The 7,634-nt window shown below is 33.7% G+C and overlaps 2 pseudogenes; both read left to right on the forward strand.

The window, feature by feature from the left end:
* Positions 1 to 1,619: 1,619 nt before the first annotated feature.
* On the forward strand, positions 1,620 to 2,624 carry LOC145104508 (putative xyloglucan endotransglucosylase/hydrolase protein 30 pseudogene; annotated as a pseudogene).
* Positions 2,625 to 3,999: 1,375 nt separating this feature from the next.
* On the forward strand, positions 4,000 to 5,784 carry LOC145104509 (large ribosomal subunit protein uL2mz, N-terminal part pseudogene; annotated as a pseudogene).
* The last annotated feature ends 1,850 nt before the right edge of the window (positions 5,785 to 7,634 follow it).

Genomic DNA, 7,634 nt, shown 5'->3' on the forward strand with positions numbered 1-7,634 from the left:
TATATATAAACAAAAAGAAAAAGAAAGTACATTACTATTCTTTTAATCACGAAATAATAGGCCCTTTCACACAATCAAATATGGAATAACATCAAACTATGTACTTTTCCCAAAAAAAAGAACAGAAATAACAGTAAATCCAAAGTATGTTGCTATTCCTTGCAAGTTGCTGTTTCTTAAAAACAGACAAAGTTCCATAGAATATCTTTTATACATTGATGAATAAGTTAGTATGTAACAGTCAATTTTATGAACATGAAACACCAATAGACTTTTTGTTGTATCATAATGCATATATGACTTTGTTATATTGAATTGTTGTTCTTATTAATTTCATAAGAATTTATTTTAGTTTGTGTTTACCATGATCAGAACAATAACAATCAATAGTAAGAGGTTTTTTAAACAGACAAAGGACATACACTACTTTCACGTATGAAACTGATATTGAACTTGATGTTTTTTTCTTCTGTTACTCCAGTGGATTTGTGAAGGAATGGACGTGTGAAGGCAAAATTGAGAAAGGTGAGGACTATTTATTTGAAATACCATGAGCTTAACCTAGGAAATCGTTTAAAATCCTATTCAAATTCAAATTTGGAGATATTATGTTTATGTTTATCACGTTACATAAGTCTGCGATTAGTTGGAATATTTAATTTTTGTATGTAAATTTCGATTTATAATTGAATACTCCATGTTTAATGGTTTTCCTTTTGAAAAATACATGCAGGAAATAGATAATAACAAAATCTGAAGCAAATAAGGCAACATTCAATGGTATTATCGGATGGTATTTTTTTTAGTTAAATATGGTGACCGGATTTTTAGTTGCCAGCTATAAGTTTGACAGCCTGTTCATATTGAAACAAAAGAGGAGGGAAAACCGAATATAAAGGTATCATCGGATTATCTTATTTAACTGATTGACAGGATGTATCAACAGGGGCAGAATAGGAAGTTTCATTTCAGGAAGATTAATAAGGGCAGTTTGGGTAATTGACTTTGACAAAATGAGCTGAGGAAAAGCCATGTCGCTGTATGGTACGTACTCTTTTATTAAAAAAAAAAAAAAAAAAAAAAAAAAAGGGAGAGGAGGGGATTTTGTTATAAATATAAAAAGTTACCAAATAATGGCTTAAGTTGGCGAATAATTTAGATTGTATCTTAGGTAATCGACTTTCTTGTCCTTATACTTTAATTAAGATTAATTAAGGCCAGTAAAACAGAAATTTGTGCAAAATATTTTGCTTTATTTGTAATTTGCTCTAGCTCGTGAAGATCATGATATAGGAATGATTATTTAGAAAATTTTCAGAAAAGTTTTAGATCAATATTAAAAACGAATTGATCCATTTAATAGATTATTTCATGTGATATATGAAAGTGAATGACTGGTAGCTGGAATGAAATTACCAATGTATGCATATTTGAAAGTCTTTTGTTGCAGTTCATATTCTTATTATATATGTTTCTTGTCTTGTCTAACTTACCCTTCTAATCCTATACTATACATCATTAATGTGTGTGTATATATTTACATGAATGTACGCACTATCTGCTCTATATATGCATCTATATATACCCACAAAATCTTTTCTAACGCTGAAATAATCAATATGTTGTTCTCTACTTATCTACCACTTGTTATTCTTTGCGTCATCACCATCTTTATACCTTCTTTCTCACTCCATCCTTCCACCACCTCCTTCACCGAATCTTTCTCCCCACTCTTTGGATACCAAAACGTCAAACCATCCGACGATGGTAAATCCGTCCATATCTCCATGAGTCAGTGCTCGACTTCAGGGTCGGGTTTTGTTTCACGATATGCATACAATCATGGCTTGTTCACTGCCTCCATCAAGCTACCAGACAACAAATATAGTGCCGGTGTCGTTGTTACTTTCTATGCTCAAAACAGTAATTACTACCGAGATGAGATTGATTTTGAGTTTCTTGGTCATATCGCAGGAGAAGAGTGGGTTCTTCAGACCAATCTTTACGGCAACGGAAGCATCCATAGAGGCAGAGAAGAAAGATACACGTTGCCCTTTGACCCTTCTACAGATTTTCACGACTATGGTATTCTATGGAATACAGATTGGGTTATCTTTTTTGTGGATGATTTAGCCATCAGGGAGGTGCCGAATGTTGAAGGAATGGGTGGTGATTTTCCATCTAAGCCCATGTATATGTATGGCACAATTTGGGATGGGTCAGACTGGGCTACCCACAAAGGTGAGTACAGAGCTGATTTCCAGCAAGGCCCCTTTGTTACGGGTTACACCAAGTTCATCATAGATGGGTGTCAGGTTGACGCTTCCCAGTCTTTGCAAACTGAATGCAGGCGCTATGATATATCTCCTGATGGTATTCCCGCGAACGAAAGAAGAAGAATGCATGAGTATAGGGCACAGTATATGACATACTCGTATTGCTATGATACGGACAGATACCCGACTTCTTTGCCCGAGTGTGAGGTTATTGATCAAGACATGCAGCCCATTGCACCACCGATTATGGTATCCGGAGCAAGCCGCAAGTTCCGATAGTACGTAATAAAACCCTATAAACAGAAGGGTCTAGCTAGGTTTAATTACTAGTAGTATTTTACACTTGCTTTTAATCCGAAACCGATAAGAAAAAAAAATAGAAATAGTAATTGAGTTGGTTTAATAGCTAAGCTTAGACATTTTACCTTAAGTTATATATAATTGATCATGTAAGAAGTGAGTATTTATAAATTAATAAAAAGTAGTTTTTATATTCATTTTCTCTCTTTCTTCGAGTTTTATTGGAATAAATGAATAGTTCAATGTTTTAAAACCCGGGTTTTTAGTTGATTCGGTGTGATGACCGGTTCACGGGTCAACCGGTTCAACCGGTGGAACCACCGGGTCAACCCGGTTTATGATCTTTTTCTATTTTTATATATTTTTACTTTCCTGTATAATGCATAAACATATAAAATCAATAATTTGATGTCCACAAAGTTTAAACATTCAAGAAACATTGAAGAAACCGCAAACGACTCGTTGTTTTGGCGTTCGCTACTTGTATCCAACTATCCAAACCCTATTAAAACGGGTCAATCCGGTTTTAACCGGTTCAACATAAGCAGTCGAACCGCGGTTTAGGGGAAACCCGGCCGGTTCGATCCGGTCCGTATTTTTACAAAAAACCGTTCTCAATTGATCCGCCTTTTATCCCGGGTCACGGTCCAACCGGTTGAACCGGCCGGGTCGACCCGGGTTTTAAAACATTGAAATAGTTTGATAAGATTATATAAAAGTTTCTATTGACCCTATAGAAATAGAAGACCATTAGTATTCTAAACTTCTTTAGAAACTCAGTCGAAGAACTTCAACAATTTTTGAAATCCTAGTAGAATATCATTATTAGGAGTAGGTTGATAGTTTAAATCCTCTAATAGACCCGTGGAATTAAGACTAGTTTAGAAGTAGGTTAAATTTATCGTTTAAAAATAAATAATAATAAAATAGCATTAAATATCAATAAAGTTACATATATATGTTTGGTAAATCTTTATCTTTACTATATTATTAAGGATATTGCTCATTTCTTGAAATTTAAGAGGTACTACACCTACTGCATAATATACAATCAATTTATTCATACCTTTTAATACTCCTATCACATTTCCGTTTTACAAATTAATTGCATTAAATATTCACATTTTCGTTTGACAAATTAATGGCATTAACATTGACGTTTCATAAATTGAATCAAAAAAGTAAACATACTATTTTTCTCCTCTGTCCTCTACACTCGCATTTTCCCTCAAACAAATAGCAAAAACCCTATTTTGAAAAGCCGACATCGCACCTCATCCGCCTAACTCATCGGCGTCATCACCATCGGTAGTGAATCACCACCCACTCTCCAACCTCGCACCACTCACTGTATCTGTATCTGATCGCCGTCCCCGCCACCTACTGTGCTCTCGCAACACTTTTTCGGTGACAGGAAGCCACCATGCTCTCTTTTTATCTCCTCTGTCCTCTACACTCGCACCACTCGCTTGAGATTACTTCGAGGATTAGCAGCTTTCAGATGAGATCCAAGCACTCTATCAGCCGTAAGTTTTTTTTTTTTTAAATGCAAATTCGAAGTTGAAATTGTCATGTTCAAGAGAAATGAATCTGAAAAAGGGGCTCAATGAAGATTGAATTTGATGTCGGAATTAATGTGCAAATACAGATTCTTCGTTCCAGTTTTGATGTCAAACCTAGCTCTTTCAAATTATTACATGTTCGAGTGTCGTCTGTGTGTCTCTAGCCTCAAAACCCACGTTTGTATAAGGTCAAAATGCTTAAGGGTATCGGTAGTCACCCAAGGCAAAGTTCTGTTTTTGAGGTTTCGGCTTTGCTGGGATATTGGTTCTCTCAGAGTGTTAATTTGGTAATAGTAATGCCGAAAACACGTGTTTTATGAATTGCTGATGAAACAGATGACTTTTTGAATTTGTTTGCTTGTTGCTCTTCTTGTTGAACCCTAACTTCAATTTTACAGTAAGAAACAACCTTTTTGACATCAGAAGCGAAACTTTCTTTAGCATTCCTAGACCCTGGTATACTCTTTTAAATAAAAAGAGTTGATTTTGTTCATGTACATTTCAGTAAACACTTATTTGTACATGTAAAAATGCAAATATATTGAAAGAATGAATCATATGTTGATAAAGTAAAAAGAAATTGGTATTTAAAGCTGCATATTTTCAATTCAAGATGGATAATCAGTACCAGAGAGATGTCATTTCCAGCTTTCTTAATTTGATTGTAGAGATGTGGTGCTTAGGATTTGAACATTACTGATTATATTGTTATCTGAAATTCATCTATGATTTATCCAAACAAAAACAGTTTTACTGACTTTATCATATTCCTACAGATGCTCAACATGTGAGCTCTGAAAGGCCACTTAGGCAATTCGTTACAGGTAAAGACAAGTCAGCAGGTAGAAATTCAAAGGGTCGTATCACAATTTTCCACGGAGGGGGAGGGGCAAAACGGTCACAAAGAACAATTGACCTAAAACGCAACACTTCATCAGTAGGTGTAGTTGAACGAATCGAATACGACCCAAATCGCACTTCACGGATCGCAGTGGTCAGATGGGTCGAAGGGGCAGCCGTTGACCGCCCGAAAAAAGTCAACTCCCTCCAAAAAAACTTCACCCCACCCCCAAGATCCTACCCTCCATCTCCATCAAAGGTCAGTTTTCATTCTCTTCAATTCCCGGAATGTTAGAAGACAAAAAGGTGGAATCTTTAAGGCCTAAAACAGATCATGTAGTGGTTGGACTTTCAAAAGGTAGTAGGACCTTGAATAGTCAAAGTCAAAGTCAAACGGGGACCCACATGAGAAATGTTAAGGATGTTTTCTTGTCTGCTTTTTCATCTTCAAATGGGAAAAAAGACATGATGCTCCTTATTCGTTTGTGAACGTGTTTGGTGTTCCAAGAATGGCGGTGGCAGGGGCAAAACCGGAATTTTTTGTTCCAAGAATGAAAGATGATGTGAAAGAGAATGAAAGTATGTTGCTTAATGAGGTAAAAAGGTGGGATAAGGATAGTGTTGTGTGGGGGCATAAGATGAAGCGAAAAGCAGTTGTTTCTTGGGAGAGTTTGAGACAAAGGGGGATTTTAGGGGTTGTTAATGAGTCAGAGTCAAAGTCAAAGGTGAGAGAAAGTGAAAAGGTGGAAAAAGATGGGAAATTTGGAGTGGATCGAGCTCCTGTGAGTTATATATTGGCTACCTAAGTGTCGATTTATCTGTTACCCAAGTGTCGATTTATCTGTTACCTGTCTGTTGTGACAAAAAAACAACATAAATCATAATTATACTGAAACAAACAAATATTTAATCGGGTTTGTAATCAAGAGTGTACATTTATATATTATTATTTTAACATTTGCACAGTTTGACATAATCGGGTTTGTAATCAAGAGTGTACATTTATATATTATTATTTTAATTATACTGATAATTGTTTATATGTAGTAAACTATTTGTGCAAAAGAATTAATCGTCTCTACAATTTATCTTTTGAATAAAATATATGCACCCGGCGCTTGGCGCGGGTAAACGGCTAGTAGGTTATTAAGAAACTTTTATGATTCTCTAAAATATATCTGGATTGTAATTTCAAAACGTCTAATTAATTTTCCTATAAATAGTTCAAGACATGATAGTTTTAAAGAATAAAGAATAATCATATTATGATCCGTATAAAACGCGGAGAACGTATAAAAAATATATATAAATATATAAAATGCTGATACAATAATAATATAAAATGTCGATATAATAATAATAAGATAATAATAAGATAAAGTAATAGAAACAGACTTAGAGTTATTGGCATTATTAAAATATCTAAAAAAATACATTAAATCGTTGAAAAACTTTTTTTAAAACAATATTTTTTTGTTTTATTAATTGGATAACCTGTCTCGTCACATATAAGTACATTCAAGCATTTTTTACTTATGATGTAAGAGAAAACGACATATTACTAACCATGACTGAAGACGAATCTACTTGTAATTTGTTGTATTTTTTTTTTTGTTTATTTGTTGTTATAGTGAGTTTTGATGTTTCAAAGGGAAAAAGTTGAAAAATAAACAATTCTTACAACTCTAGTGATAATTTGGATTATTTTTATTGTAAAAAGACTTGCAATTGTCTTATTTCAAAAAATAAAATAAATACGCTTGTAATAACCGTCATGGTCCCTATTTAAAAAGAAATGCATAAATGACCCTTGTGATTTTTTTATTTTTTTTGTTATTTTATTATTATTATTTTTTTGTGATGGATGTACAAATAGCCACCGTTTAAACAAAATTAACATAAATGCTCCCTGTCTAAAAATGCACAAATGGCTCCTATTTTTTTTTCAAAAAAAAGAAAAAAAAAACTAACAGAAAATGTTATTGTTTAAAAAAATACACAAATGGTCCATGTTAAAAATATTAACAAAAACAGATGGTTTAACATTGAACTAATGGATATTCATATTCATTCCGTGACTCCTTGGATTGTACGTTTCTGTATAAATCTGGAAGTCATGGAAGGAATGGGTTTCAAACATGCTTTTATTAAGAAAATATGGGATTTTCTTGAGGAACACTTTTCAAAAGGATCAAAGAACATTTTCCACCAAAACTAAATGTTTATGAACTCACCAGCTTTATGCTGATATTCTTTCAAAATTGCTTGTATTCTCAGGGATTCAGTAATACAGGTAAATCTTCAGCTTTTGGAGAAGGGACGCTAAGACGTCAGTCTTAAAACTTATTAAATCACCATATTGTAATTTATTTTGAGACATGTATTGTATTCAACAATGTAACTTTTAAATTATATTTATGATGGTTGTGTTTACTTTCTTTACAAATATTCAACTGTTATGATACTACATGAAGTCATCCGCCCCCGAATGTTTCCGCCATCCTGGTTTGGGGGTGTGACAGATTGGTATCAGAGCATTGTTTATAGTGAACTAAGTATATCAAACCACATAAGATATACAAACTATAAATGCAAAGGGACTAAAACCCTCTGACAAAACGTTTTCACAAACTATACTTTTAATAAATTAAAATGC

The sequence above is a fragment of the Lactuca virosa genome, chromosome 4, assembly GCF_052849685.1.
Source record: "Lactuca virosa cultivar CGN04683 chromosome 4, Lactuca_virosa_CGN04683_v6, whole genome shotgun sequence".
NCBI classification, from domain to species: domain Eukaryota; kingdom Viridiplantae; phylum Streptophyta; class Magnoliopsida; order Asterales; family Asteraceae; genus Lactuca; species Lactuca virosa.